The following is a 15,736-nucleotide window of genomic DNA, read 5'->3' as shown; positions in this document are numbered from 1 at the left end:
AAGCATCTTCTAGAAGTTGCAAGTAGCTGGCCATTGGGCCATATATGGGCTAGTGATGTGTTTTCTTTGATTCAGACATGGCTTTAGTTCTGTTTTTACTTTTTTAAATTAGTTGCTAACATTTTAAAATAGGAGTTTTTACCTTAGAACATGGATTTTCACCTTCTTTTGAACAACTGGAAGCTTTGGTAACACCGGCCAACGGTCTCACCAGGGACACCATCTGATGAGGCTTGTGTATTATTCTTTTGTTGGCTGAAGTCCCCACGTGGGCTGCTTCATTTGCTGTACTGCTGGCCCCTCTGTCATCTGAGTTTTTGATATCTGCTTCTGGTCTAATTCTGGCAAGTTCTTCAACCTCTTCCCTCTGCTCACTCTGGCCTCTTTTCTCGCCGTGCCCCTCACTCCATTTCCATCTGTCAGAATCCTTACACCTGGAAGAGCATTTCCTCCCCATGGCTCTCTTCACTCACTCATCATCGCCTCCTAGAAGTCTCTTCTCCTCCAACTCTTCCTCTGCCCTTCGTTAATTGCACACAATCTGCCTTGAGTCATATTGATTGTATTTTCATTTTGCCTCCTAATAATTGGGAACACTTGAAAGGCAGGGACCATCTTTGCACCTCACACAGTGACTTCCTGAATGATGCTGCACTCCACAGATATACAGTAATGCAGATACAGTATACAGTACTTTAATATATATATTTTTATCTGTGAAATCATTGAAATCAGTATTTGGGAAATTAAAATTTCCTATCCAAGGGGTCAAGGAAATAAAAGTAGGAGGAACAAATAACAAAATTTTCTAAAAGGGTAACAGAGTGGATTTTACTACAACTATCATTCACCTCAGTAATTGTAAGCATAGGCTGTTCAATCACAGGTCAAGCCTCTTTGGACGGTATCTCTGGGACAAAATGTGCCTCAATCCTACACATTATCTGTTAGGAACTTAACATCATTTCCCCACTTCTATGTTCTCTTTTGTTGGGGGGTGGCAAGACACTTGAGGACTACATTCCCAGAATCTCTGACACCACGTTCTGTGTTAGGAGCCTCTAGGAGATGCGTTCACATCGGATCCGCAAGGTGCTAGAGAAGCGGGAGCCATGTTTTCCTTCTTTGGTGGCAACAGGCTGGCACATGGGCTTCTATAGATGAGAGATTTTGCAGCGGTCTCCTCTGAGCCTCCCCCCGCCCCAAGAATGACCTGCTTCCTCATTGAAATACTTCGAGGTGTTTCTGCTTTCCCATTTCCCATTCTGATTTCCTGAATGAAACTCCTACTGACACATTTTGAGAAGGAAATAGGCAACAGGGTACCTTTTAGTAAATTCATTTCTGGCTTTGATGTGATCAAATATTTAAAATCAGAGTTTCACCAATTAGAAAATGATATGAATGAGTATCTCCAGAATAGAAGGAAGAAATCCTCCCCCATAAAAGAAGGAGAAAGATGAAGATATCTCAGGTTTTCATTAGGTGACTTATAAGAAGAATGTATTTTCTTTTTATACAAGAAATTATTTGCAAGACAAATAATGTTTTTAAACACAACCTAGGCTATGTTGAACTGAAAAAATACTGATAAAAATATTTGAAACCATAAATATTTCCTATCCTCAACCTAAATTCAATAGCTAGCAGTGTTCTGTGTATCATAGGTATTTAGTAAATATTTACTGATTTAACTATAAAGAATGTTTACTGATTTAACTGTAAAGAAAAAATAAAAAGCGCCTTGCTTCTTTTCAGTGAGTTCTGGTGTGTGTGAGCAATGTTCTTTGTGTGAAATAATTTAGAAGATATTTATTATTTGGCTTGTGGAGCATAATCAATGTACTGAGCACTATGGCATATCTAGAAATGGCCTTGGTTCCTATCCATTAGGTAAGGAAAATGGCATATTACGATTTCTTTTTGCTTTAGATTAGGTAGGATTTCAGTAAAATTGCTGCTGCAAACTTACTTTAAATAGCTTGAAACACAATAAGCAATTTGACTATGGCTTAGTCAGAGCCCTGCGGTATAGAAGGCTAGTCCATTGAGGTGCAGCATGGTGAGTTAGAGGGTTAGTAATACTCCCATGATCCCACCCTTCAAAATCGCCCCTCAGTCTACAAGACAGAGCTGTCTTGATTGGAATTCAAAGTAACTCTTCTTTGAAAAGATGTTTAGTTACAGCTGATTGCATGCTTTTTCTTTGCTATGTTTCTATTTGTGCTTGGTTTTTGATCCTGTTAGATTTCTTGCATCAGGTAGTTTGACTCTTTCTTCTCAAGGGTGAATGGACAGCAAGTAGAGTTTGTACAGGTAAAGTTTTCTGGGAGATGCTGCTCTATCCTGGTGAACATAGACTGTCAGCCATGTATCTTGCTTTTTACATAACAGTATTTTTGAAAAAAGTTGAGAAAACAGTCTCTATATATTTATATTTATATATATTTATATATATTTAATGTATATTTATGACAGTGAGGATCATTTTTGAGAACAAAGTGGCACTAGACATTAAGTCTTTCTTTCCTCAGCATCCCAATAGCAACATATTGGGAAATGAACATGTAGAACTAAAAGCAGTGGAACAAAATCTTGATTTACTTCAATCCAACTAATAAGAAGTCTGGAAAACGCAATTGACTAAAAAAACCTTATAAAACTTAAATTGTTGCAACTAGATTTTCTTTCAATTTTCTGAGAGCCACAGAGTATTATTACATAACAGAATTTTATATTAAGAGAAATATGCAGCCTGTCTCTAGTGATCAGTCTTGATTCAAAGTCTTGTGGCTTTTGCACGTCTGCCACTGTAATCATTTAAAAATCCAGAGAATCAAAGTCCTAAAATTTGATTCTAATTTGTTAAAAATAGAAACCTTTTTCTTATCAAAATAAGATTTACTAGTATGTATTCTAATATATAAAAATTATGTATAGTTTAATTTATAAATATGTATATACTAATATAAATACTTTGCCAAAATAAAAGCAGAAACTATTTCTGACAATCAAATGTATTTTTAAAAATATAAAGTAGTATTTATTAGTGGAAAATTCCAAACAGAAGTGTATAAAACACAGTCCCTTTTCTTAATCCCTTGGACTATAAATAATGCCAATAATTTGACATATATTTTCCCAGTTTTCTCCCATATATTATAAACAAACATATATGTTTATAGTCCTGAATGGGATAATGCTAATCATACTATTCTATAACCTGCTTTTTGGGGGCTCAATAATACATTGTGGACATCTTTCTATATAAATATTTAAAGACTATAAAATGATTTTATTTTATATTATTTTATTATTTTTAAAAATAGGCTCCATGCCCAACGTGGGGCTTGAATTCACGACTGTGAGCTCAAGAGTGGCATGCTCTTTGATTAAGTCAGCCAGGCACCCCAGGACTGTAAAATAGTTCTATAAATAAAATAATTACGAAGTTAAAATAATTGCATACAGTTTTATTTTGTATTTCATAACCTTGATGAGCTTTAAATTATTTGCAACTTATTGGTAAATTGGATGCTTATTAATACATCGTTGAAAACATTTTCTTAAAAGTGATAAAGTGAGTTTAAAACTTTTCTTATTTTTGCTTACTTTAGAAAAATATATCAACTGAGTACTTAAAATAATTGTTTGTAGAGGTATCTTGTTATTGAACAAATGTAAGGGTAATGTAATCTTTATGTTTTATGATGATCTGTAAAGAAATCATTCATAAGGTTGATAACCTGAAAGTCTCATATCAAAAGTTCATTCATCTTTGTGCCTCAATGAAAATGCACTACTAGTTATAGGTAGGAGAAAAGGAACTAAGAGTTTAGGAATAACCTCTCTAGGAGAGTTGGGCAAGAATAGGATAATGTTATAAGAAATTTAGAACTATCTGGATGTTTGGTAATTAGATGGCTTGCCGCTTTTTTTCCTTCTGACTTAGTGTTCCTGTGTGAGATAAGATATAAATGAGGTCAGACCACCCTCAAGATTATTATGGCATATGGATTATGTTGGATCAAAACAACTCCTACATTTTTGACATGCCTAACTGAAAATTTAATTGCTTGGGAGAAGGGAATGAGGAATTACCAGTGTGACCCAGGATCACGTTGCTAAATTCAATGGTCAATGTTTATTTCTCATTTTGCTTGTCCTTTAGCATGATTTGAAACATCTGTATTCTTTTTTTTAACATAGTGACTATTAAAAAATTTTATTTTATTTCTTTTCAGTGTTTCAAGATTCATTGTTTATGCACCACACCCAGTGCTCCATGCATTACGTGCCCTCCATAATACCCACCACCAGGCTCACCCAACCCTTACCCCCCTCCCCTCCCAAACCCTCAGTTTGTTTCTCAGAGTCCACAGTCTCCCATGGTTCGTCTCCTCCTCCAATTTCCCCCAACTCACTTCTCTTCATCTCCCAACATTAGTGACTTTTAAAAATTTTTTATTTTTTGTTTTCCCCAGCTTAATTGAGATATAATTGACACATTGTGCAACATTGTGCAAGTTGGAAGTGTGTTGATTTGATATACTTACATATTGCAGAATGATCACCACCATAACTTTATAGCTAATTCCCCCATTGTGACACCTAATTATCATTTCTTTTTTTGTGGGGAGAACATCTCCCCACAAAAGTGGTGCTCTTTAGCAACTTGCAGGTATATAGTACAATATTATTACTATGCTGTACATTAAATTCCTGGAACTTATTCATCTTATAACTTGAAGTTTGTACTCTTTGACCAAATATTTCTCATTTCCCCTTACGTCTAAGCACCTCATAACCACCAGGCTAGTCTCTTGAGACAGATGTTTTGTATTTTTAAATTTTTAAATATGTAAATCAATGATACCATTCTCACTATTTGTTGTTTTGGAAAATATAACTCGTTTTTAAAAAGATTAAAGAAGATTATTTATTATTATTTAACTCATTAAAAAATTATTTATTTAGGGGCACCTGGGTGGCTCAGTGGATTAAGCCGCTGCCTTCGGCTCAGGTCATGATCTCAGGGTCCTGGGATCGAGTCCCGCATCGGGCTCTCTGCTCAGCAGGGAGCCTGCTTCCTCCTCTCTCTCTCTCTCTCTCTTTCTCTGCCTGCCTCTCCGTCTACTTGTGATCTCTGTCTGTCAAATAAATAAATAAAATCTTTAAAAAAATTATTTATTTATTATTGATTCCCACAAGGCTCTGCTCTTATTTTTGACAATGCCTAATATTTTTTTGGTGTCCCATAAGCTGCATTCAACTGTTTTTAAATTTTCTCATTCATTGCCACCCTGATTTTTACACCTCAATTTATAATTCATCACTGATTTTAATTAACCTCAAATAACACACAAAGTCCAGCTGACTGAGCCACAAGCTGAGTGACAGCTGGGGAGAGAGAGAGGAGAGAGAGGAGAGATAGAGAATCTCAAGCCTATAATACAATATTATATGTATTGTAATACACTGAACAGGGCTCAGTCCCATGACCATGAAATCATGACCTGAGCTGAAATCAAGAATTGGATGCTTAACCAACTGAGTCACCCCAGTGCCCCAAATATTGCTCATTTTTATTAAAATAATTATAAATGTTAACATATACAGGGTTTGTTGTTATGTTTAAAAGAATGAATATATAAATGTTTCTCAGTTTTAATTTCTAATATTGTAAATATGGATAGATATAGCTCACATAATCAAAAGATCTTTGAGATCATCAGTGCTTTTTAAGAGCATAAAGAGGTCCTAAGTTCAGGATGCCTGGGTGGCTCAGTTGGTAAGCAGCTGCCTTCGGCTCAGGCCATGATCCCAGCGTCCTGGGATTGAGTCCCACATCGGGCTCCTTGCTCATCAGGGAGCCTGCTTCTCCCTCTGCCTCTGCCTGCCATTCTGTCTGCCTGTGCTTGCTTTCTCTCCCTCTCTCTCTCTGACAAATAAATAAATAAAATCTTTAAAAAAAAAAAAAGAGGTCCTAAGTTCAAAAACATTGTGAAATGCTGGACTAAATTAAAGGAGAAAATAGATTAAAATAAGATAGAAAGATAAAACAATAATTTTATCATTAAACCTGGGGGAACTCCAAGAATAATAAAGATCAGAACACTCTTACTTCAAAGGCATAATTTTTGATATGACATTCAAAGTTAAGGATTTTGATTTAATATGTAAATTGAACTGTTAAAAAGATAACTTCAAAAAGAAAATGTAAATTAAATATGGAAAACCAATTAAAATACTGTTAAAATAAAAAACAAACAAACAAACAGAGACCAGCCTTGAAAATTCCCTGAGCAGATAAAACCAGTTGACTCATAGACACAAAGCTTAGTTTAGTTTATTTTGCAAGCCTAACTTGATGTGGGTCTTTTCTTGCTTATGCTTTTGAAAATCATAAGCAAAAAAACCTGTTTTCCAAGGTTGATATGAAATAACCACTGATCATTCCCTATCATTTAAGAAATTCTGCAATAATTAGTCACTGTGAAGAATAAGCAAACACTCCTTTTTCACTATGTAAGTTGCTTTATAACCAATATACCTGAGCCTCATTCCATGTCTTGGTTTCAGTACTAGCGCTTTGTAAACTGTCTTCTCAGTGTATTCACAATCAATTTCTACTAATTACTACTTTGGTGATTTACAGGTCTTCTGTTATTTCTGCATTTTTGACAATAGTGTACTCTTTTCTTTTTTTAGTTTTCTTCTCCACCCACGTTTAAAACATATCCTGAAGTAATTATAGAAAACCTACCTTTAAGTCTTTAGACATAATTATTAATAATAATTATTTTTTATTTTATAGAGAGAGAGGGAGAGAATGCACGAGCAGGGGGAGGGGCAGAGGTAGAGAATCTCAAACGAACTCCAGGCTGAGTGTGAAGCTGGACATGGGGCTTCATCTCCTGACCCTGAGATCACCACATGAGCTGAAATCAGGAGTCTGTGGCTCAACTGACTGAGACACCCAGATAGCCCAAGACTTAATTTTAATTAAATCTTGAAAAAACAAAATAAACGTGGAACAGGAGTCAAAGTCTAACAACTCAAAAACAAAAAGCAAGCAAAAAAAAATTGGAAATGTTTGCATCCTTTTTAAAAAAGATCTTTAAAATTAATTAATTAATATATTTATTTATTTGAGAGACAGAGAGAGAGCATGTGCATGTTCTTGCAGGCTTGCACACGCAGAGGGGAGGGAGAGGGATAAAGAGAGAGAGAATCCCAAGCGGGCTCCATGCGAGTGGAGAGTTGGGTGTGGGGCTGGGTCCCACCACCCTGAGACCCTGACCTGAGCTGAAATCAAGAGTCACATGCTTACCTGACTGAGCCACCCAGGTGTCCTGGATGCATTCTTTAAAAATGTTTTATGATGAAAATAAATCCCAAAATACAAGTAAAAGTCAAGTTAACTATGTCTCTCGGTGAAAATAAATGAAGAAGATAAATCAGAGAGATGGGATCATGACCTGAGCTGAAGACAGGTGCTTAACTGACTGAGCCACCCAGGTGTCTCTTGAATTTACCTGATATACTGGCACGGATGAGTGTGAGGGAGACCAAGCCAGATAGCAGAGTTCAGTGACTGAGGGGGAGTGCTCAGAAGACAGACTAGCTGAATGGTGTGAGCCTGAAAACTGCTGGCCCTGTTATGGTTTTATGTAGTTTTAAAAAGAAAGCAGAGGAGGAATGGTCCAAAAGTCTTATCAGGGGAGGAAGAGATATCAGTCCTAATTCTCAGGTATAGGACGTGTGAAAGATTAAAAAGCCACAACGTGTGAAAGATTAAAAAGGTTGTGGTGGCTGTGAGGATGTGCCTTGCAGACCTGAGTCCAGGGAGGTTCACTAACCAAGGGCCCAAGCTTCTGGCTCTGACACCTGGGCCAGGCTTCCCACGTGCTGTCCCCAACAGGAAGGGAGGCAGGAATGCTAAGGCAAGATGGCTCTCGGGAGACCTGGGTCCACTTTGATGGCTGCTTTTGCCTCAGGGACTCCTGGAAGAGGTCACCCATCCTTGGACTGCACAACAATCAAGTAAGCTTGCCTCTTCTCCCCCTTTACTCATGTCAGACCTGTGTCACAGTCCCATGACTCTCAGCCTTTTCTGGCTCCTTCCTCATTTTCTTTTACCTGGGGCATTGTCCCTAGGAAAATCATACCTCTAATTCTATTGTAGGTTTGCTTCTTAGAAGAAGACAGACATAGGATCAGACTCCAGGAGGAGGGGCTTTAGTTCAAGCAGCGACCTGCAGATTAAGGCCCAGGGGGCTTTGCTGATGATGGCCGAATGGTCCTCAATAGCGGAGAGGAAGGGATTGAAGGAAGCACATTTTTCAAAAATGGCACCTTTCGAGTCATTTTTTTTTTTTAAAGATTTTATTTATTTGACAGACAGAGATCACAAGTAGGCAGAGAGGCAGGCAGAGAGAGAGGAGGAAGCAGGCTCCCTGCTGAGCAGAGAGCCCAATGCGGGGCTCGATCCCAGGACCCTGGGATCATGACCTGATCCAAAGGCAGAGGCTTTAACCCACTGAGCCACCCAGGCACCCTCGAGTCATTTTTAAAAAGGTTGTCTTTATACATACTGACAAATATGAAGACTATGAGAAAAAGATGGTATAAAAGCAGATACTGTGAAACATGCCTGAGAGTCATGAAAAGTGTGTAGCTTTTTTTTAAAGAGTCCCCATCATTGACTAGTGGGGAAAATCCTTTTTTCACCAGGTAGCACCCCTAAATTCATTCTTCCCTTCCCTTTAGGTAGAGCAGAGGTAAAGCTCATACTCCTCTCCCACCCCGTGCTGCTGTTCAGTGATTCTGCTATGAGATCTCAAGTCCATTAATGTGTGGGCTGATGCCCAGGACCAGATGAGGCACACCTTAAGGGCAAAGCTTAAGGGGGCAGGTTCAGAGGGCATCTCCTCCACCCCTAAACTTGCAGGGGCTTAAGAGTGAGTGCGTCCTCATTTGCCTCACCCTATTCCTGGCACACTGTAGGCTATCCAAGGACTCAGAGGGGGTACAGAATTTACTTGTAGGAGCTTTTAGCCCAAAGAATTAAGGCAATCCAAAGCTTTCACTCCTCTTGTTCAGGCCCCAGGAGACAAACACTCAGGGTCTTTCACTGATGGGAGAGCAGAGGCAAATCCTGCCTGAAGCTACTTGGTCGTCTTCTCTTTGGCCATCAGGAATTTTCTAGAAATATCTATGTGAAAAGACTCAAGGGTATTGTGTTCCAGCACAGTAGAGAAATTGGAGATAATTTTTTATGTAGGAGCCTCAGTGCTTTTCCTCCTAATGATTAGTAAAAACTACCTTCTTATCTCACACCAGCAGCTTCCCTGAGTTGTTAGCCTTTACAACAATTTCAGTTCTCCAATGCAATAGGTTTGGAGATGATTGTTCAAAATTTTTAAAGATTGGTCTGTTGGGTAATATAAATATAAGCAGTGTGTGCTGACTTGGAATCATTTGGAAAATTCCAATGCCAATATTTGATCGAAAAGACAGCTGAGAAGGCATGTTGAGTAGCAAGAAGAAAGTTAATAAAGATAATGAGATCAGAGTGAGAACAACAATGAAAATCCAACTACATATGAGTATTTTTTTTAACAGGATCAAAAATTTCTAATTCTCTTTCAGGTTGGTAGGGACTTACACCTTGTAGTTGTCTGTGGCTTTTAGAATTGGCCACAACAGTTATGGTGAATCAGAAAAAGAATAGGTCAGCTAGGGGCACCTCGGTGGCTCATTGTGTTAAGCTTCTGACTTCAGTTCAGGTCATGATCTCAGGGTCCTGGGATCGAGCCCCACTTCGGGCTCTCTGCTTGGCAGGGAGCCTGCTTCCCCACCCTCTCTCTGCTTGCCTGTCTGCCTGTTTGTGATTCTCTCTCTCTCTCTGTCAAATAAATAAGTAAAATCTTAAAAAAAAAAAAAAAAGAATGGGTCAGCTAAATTTGATCGACCCTTCTGGAGAACCAGCTTCAGCATCATAGGGCTTATTAAGAACCTTCTTAGATGCGTACATTTCATAGATCCGTAAACAGTTTTCAATTTTCAAAAAGGAAGTGGAGAAGAGTATGGACATGGATTTGCCAAGTATTTTAAGTAAGGACATTTAAAAAACCAGCTATTGTCTATTACCATAATGGTTTGACTCTCCTAGAGTAGGAATGGCAAAATCCCAGAGTAATGTAGGGTCTTACCCCAGGAGAGGAAGGTTGGCATTTTACAAACATCTCTCTCTCGCACTCACTCACTCACTCACTCTACTTTTGTCCTTAATATTATTTTCTCTTTTCAATATTGACCAAGTCTTTGCCATAGACTAGCCCTATTCCATGGATAAACAGTTGCGAACTACAGATTTTCCAACCTATTTTTTAAAAAGCAAGAAGTTAAGATATTCTAGAAAGGTAGATGTGTATTTCACTCCTTAAAATCTATGAGTACTTTAAAAAAATATAATACTATTTTTTTAGAGATTTTATTTATTTATTTGAGAGAGAGAAGGAGTGAGCATGAGCAGGAGGAGGGGCAGAGGGACAAGCGGACTCCCTGCTGAATACAGAGCCTGCAGCAGGGAGGTTCCTTCCCAGGACCCTGAGATCATGACCTGAGCTGAAGTCAAATGCTTGACCGACTGGGCCACCCAGGTGCTCCAGAAATGTAATACTATTCTGACTGCAGGGATTTTTTTTTTTTAAGTCATGTCAAATACTGCCTGTTTTACTTTTATAATCTCTTACAGTAAAAGACTAAAACTTGCCTAAGCTCTTATTGCCAGAGGCCAAATACCTTAAAATTCTTATATTTCTTGAATAAGTATTTTATTTATAAAATTTTCAAATCTTTGTTTTGGGAGAAATGGAGGTGGAACACTTGGTGACTCTCTTATCTTAAAAAGCTCAATGCCTCATCTAGTGCAACATCAGACAAGAGTTTTCCGTGACCGTTTTTGTAGAGTTCAGATGTCAGAACATGACTCATGAAGTGAACTGTGAGAATAAAGCATAGAAGAACATCAACAGTCATCATTCAAACCAAGTCATTTATGGTTCTCTTCTATAACACACCTGCTACTCCAGATGAAATTCTGCTGCTCCATGACATACTCTAATTTGCATGGACTTTTAGTGACCTATCTGTAAGCACACAGCAAGCATACGCCTGCCTGAAAGGCTGGGCCCTCTTTTTTACTTACTATGGGGAAGTATAATAAAGCAAGATGGCATAGATTAAAAATTATAGTCATTAAAGAGGAAATAGGAATAGCAAATGATCAGATTAAGTAATAACAGTGTGATAGAGAAAGGATAAGAAAGGACCAAGGGTCAAATGAATTGATTTATATCCAGGGAATTCTCTGCAGTCTCTGACAGTTTCTTTCATGCTGTTGAAACACAGCAAGGTATAATTTCTTTCATTTATACGTCTTGCATAATAATGAACTCCATTTGTTGGAGAAAACTTGAGGGCAATGGAGCTTTAGCCTCTGAATGGACAGTTGGGTTATGGGGTTATGGTAGAAGCTAGGTCCACTGAGAGACAATGAGTGCAGGCAGCTCTCAGGGTTTCTGACAATCCATAAGGACACCCTTCTTACTCTGCATGGTGTCTTCAGATCTTGGCTGAGAAATATGAAGGTGGTAGGTACATCTTTTCAATGCATTTTTGTAAGGCAGTTTTGGGAAGTAATTCATAATGGGAGTCCAAATGGGAACTATACCACGGGAAGGTGGGCAAAACAGATAGGGGGAGTCAGGAAGCCTGGGTTCTGAGCTTAACTTGGCTGAACACTATCAATGTGTTGCTAAGGGGAGACTACAACTATGCCTAGACTTTGTCCTCACCTGTAAAATAAAAGTTTTAGATTTGATCTTTAAAAGTTCTTTTCAGGGGTGCCTGGGTAGCTCAGTGGGTTAAAGCCTCTGCCTTCAGCTCAGGTCATGATCCCAGGGTCCTGGGACTGAGCCCCCAATCGGGTTCTCTGCTCACCGGGGAGCCTGCCTCCCTTCCTCTCTCTCTGCCTGCTTCTCTGTCTACTTGTGATCTCTGTCTGTCAAATAAGTAAATAAAATCTTAAAAAAATAATAAAAATTAAAAGTTCTTTTCAACTCTAAAATGTTATAATGCATGATGTGTCTTCTATCTCCCGAGGAACCTCTTTCATAAATGTTAACTTCATTGCGGTGTTCTTTCCTGTTAGAAATTTTCAGACTAAAATCAATATACAACACTGCTCATTGTTAAAACATTCCAAGGAGTTAATCAAAGTGATCTTGAAGAAAATACGTCATACTACCTCATACAGGTATGCCAGAATAAAGACACTACTGTATAGATAACCAAAATGAAAATAAGAATTAGTATGGTTAACTAGAATAAAACAGATTACACCTGTCATGGTTACAGATAAAATCATCCTAGAGGTTCTTCTCACACAACCTGTTTGGGTTTCCTTGTTTTTGTTTTTCACATTTTCTTTCTAAAACATTTTTTCCTAAAGGTGTATTGGATTAATCCTGTAATTCATCACAGCTGGAAGATTTTTACTGAAGCTATAGTCAGGAAGAAAGTCTTAGCCACAGGAAATTGACTTCCCGTGCACTGAAGACTGTAATTCAGGCTCTCTTGGCTTTCTTGCTCCTCCTATAGTGATTTTCCTTTCACTATCTTAGTTGGTCATGCATCTGCTAACCCCACCATCAATTTCTTTTTGTTTTTGCTTTGATCTGTGCCCTAGGCCAGTGAAAGAGGAGGTTCTTCTTCTCAAAGATAGTGGCACTAAACTCATTCAGGCTTCTGGAGGGGTTTGGCTACCAGACACAGGGCAGAAAATAAATGGACAGTAGGAGAAGGTCAGGTTATTTCTTCCCTCCCCTCTGGCTTTGGCTCTGGGGCTGTGTCCCTCTCACGGAGATGACTTCTCACTTGGTCTGGAAACACTGTTTCTTCCCCTTGCCCAAAAGCCTTACAGTGATAATGGGTTTCTGCTGTTGCTACTTCCTGGCTGACTCACCATCTATTACTGGTTCCTTTAATCCTACTTGCAACTCTGAGAATAGTACCTTTATTCAATTCTCTTCATGATCCCAGTGAGAGTGTCTCCTCCTGACTAGTGTGCCATCTTTCAAGAGTTTTTAAAGCCTTCCTCTCAGAGAATCAGCAAAAGTACATTTATACCCCTGAAGGCATACTTTGATTTTAAAGTTTAATTTTAATAGCTCCTGTGAATTTTTAAAAATAAAGATATTACACAAAAGGAAACAGATTTCTTCGTAGTGTAGTAAGCTTTTTAATTACTTTGGTCCATAATCAAGACAACCTGCTTATGGCCAATACTGACAGAGTTGACAATGGAACAGTCTCCATTATGCCTTTTTCATTCTCTTAGACCTTCCTTCTCACCCCACTGAAAACGAAGTCAATCTCTTTCGCGCCTCCCCCCCTCCAAAAAAAGAAAAAAGAAACCTACCCAAATCTTTTTGGATACATTAATTCTTATCAGTGCCACTTTATACCTGAGAGAACAACTATTTCTATTTTGTGATTTTTTTTTTTTCCAGCCTCCTTAATGTTTATGTGGCAATCACTGGTCTAAGATTGACTTTCCAGTGTCACCACACAACACATCATAAGGCATCCACAAAAGACCAAAGATACTAGAATAAGCCAACTGATAACTGAGCTTTGATATACTGAGCTGCCATCATCTCTCTTTTCACTTAACGAATTCTTTGAAAGGAAGTTGGAAATAAAAGGCAAGGAGCAAAATGCCCAGTTGCCCAACAGAGATTTCTTTAAACTAAAGATCACCTAACACATTTGTTTCTCCTTCCTTTTTTCTTGTTAACTATGTCTGATCCTGCCATACAGGTGCTGGGTTGATACATTTTCCTTGTGCTGCTTCTCTTTTTTTTCTTCTATCTTTAACTCTTCCTGGATTCAGAATATTTATGAAAAGATTTTGTCAAAGAACAACAGTCTTGAATTGAGACTTAGACTCTCCAATCACAGAACAAAACTAAAAGGCAATTACATTTTGTAAACTCCTAATTAAATTCTAGCATTGTGACATTTGGCATGGGCTATTGTATGTAGCAAGAAAACTGCTTTACTTTTGGTGGACAGATTTTGGTCATTTGCCCATACTCCAAACTGTGGAGCTTGCTGCTGGGATAACAGAACATCTCAAAAATCCATGAAATCAATGCCTGTGGTATGCTGCCTGAGTTTTTCCCCTCCCCTGTCCCACTCCTTTTGATTTTTCCTTTTTTTAAGGGTTAAACTGGGTGGTTTTCAGAGTTTTACAAGAGAACTATTAGTGAAAAACAATCTGATACATTCAACTTACTAAGGCCCTACTCTTTCCCTCTAATCTTTCAGCAGGACCCAAGGGAGGCTAAAGTTTAGATCAGTCTATTCTCCACAAGAACTTTGATTCACTATTAAATTCCGTCTAATGAAGATGACTTTGCCATCCCACGGCCATCAGCAGGCTATGTGTGGGACAATGCAAAACCCACCTTGTATAGAGGAACATTGTTCTTTCTTCTTAGTTACCCCAGTTGAATAGAATCTCATGGAAATTCACATGCACAAGAGACCTGTGAAATCACTAAGAGTATTAATCTCTAGGGTGCCTTGGTGAGTCAAGTTAAGGAAATAACTATTTTGCTTAAGTACACACTTGTTCATGTCTTACAGCATGTCATGTTTATGATAAGAGCAAACAGCTGAGATAGAGACACGGAGAGGGGAGGGAGGGAGAAAAAGGGATTTTTTTTCCATGATAAAAGTTAAGGTCATAACATAAAAAATGATGTAACTATTTGCAGAGAATGTGCTAATCAGTTTGAATCTAATTTCTTGCCTTCTTGCCTTGCAGATAAGAAACAACAAAAAAGGAGAATGTACAAGTTCTTTAAGCAATAACGAATTTCTGATATGTCAGTCATACATACTGAAAAGATCACAGATTATGAAATAAACTTTGATTCTGAAATTAAGCTCTTCTATTTAATAAAATCCTATAATTACATTTTTTACTTCTATTTACTATTAACTTCACATGATGCATTCAAAATAAGGCAAACTTAGACACATGTAACTATGTAAATAATACTATTTTTGTGGTAATGATCCAAGCTAGTGCCAGAGACAAAGACGAGTATTTTTAAGAAGCAGTACAGCATAAGAGTTATATGTGTGGGTTCTTTCGTTCCTCTATATACTACCTGTGTAACTTGTGTACGTTACTTAAGCTCCTTGGGTCTCTGTTTAGTCATCTGTAAAATGAGAATTACTCATCTATAAAGCTACTGTGGAAGTTGTACGTAATAAAATTCACTGAGGTAATATATATAAAGAACTTAGAGGAATATTTGGAACATTAAGTAATAAATGTGTTCCTATTATTAATATTTTACTCATCAGACACCATGCACGCAAGAACTTCAAAGCAATGAAGTAGAAATGCTGAGCATATTAGAGAGCAAATAACAGTCTTAAATATAATATAATTCATATACATTATTTAACATGAAGCAAAATGTTAATCCCTAATAATTCTTTTTCATTAAAGTAGTTAGAAAAAAAGGTGTATATATCATAATTTCTTTATTCATCCACCCATCAGTGGAGACTTGTTTCCATATCTTGGCTGTTGTAAATAATGTTGTAATGAACCTGGGGTACAGACCTTTTTTCACGTTAGTATTTT

Source organism: Lutra lutra, chromosome 2, assembly GCF_902655055.1.
Source record: "Lutra lutra chromosome 2, mLutLut1.2, whole genome shotgun sequence".
NCBI classification, from domain to species: domain Eukaryota; kingdom Metazoa; phylum Chordata; class Mammalia; order Carnivora; family Mustelidae; genus Lutra; species Lutra lutra.
The sequence above is the reverse complement of the archived record's forward strand: the minus strand, read 5'-3'. Positions refer to the sequence as shown.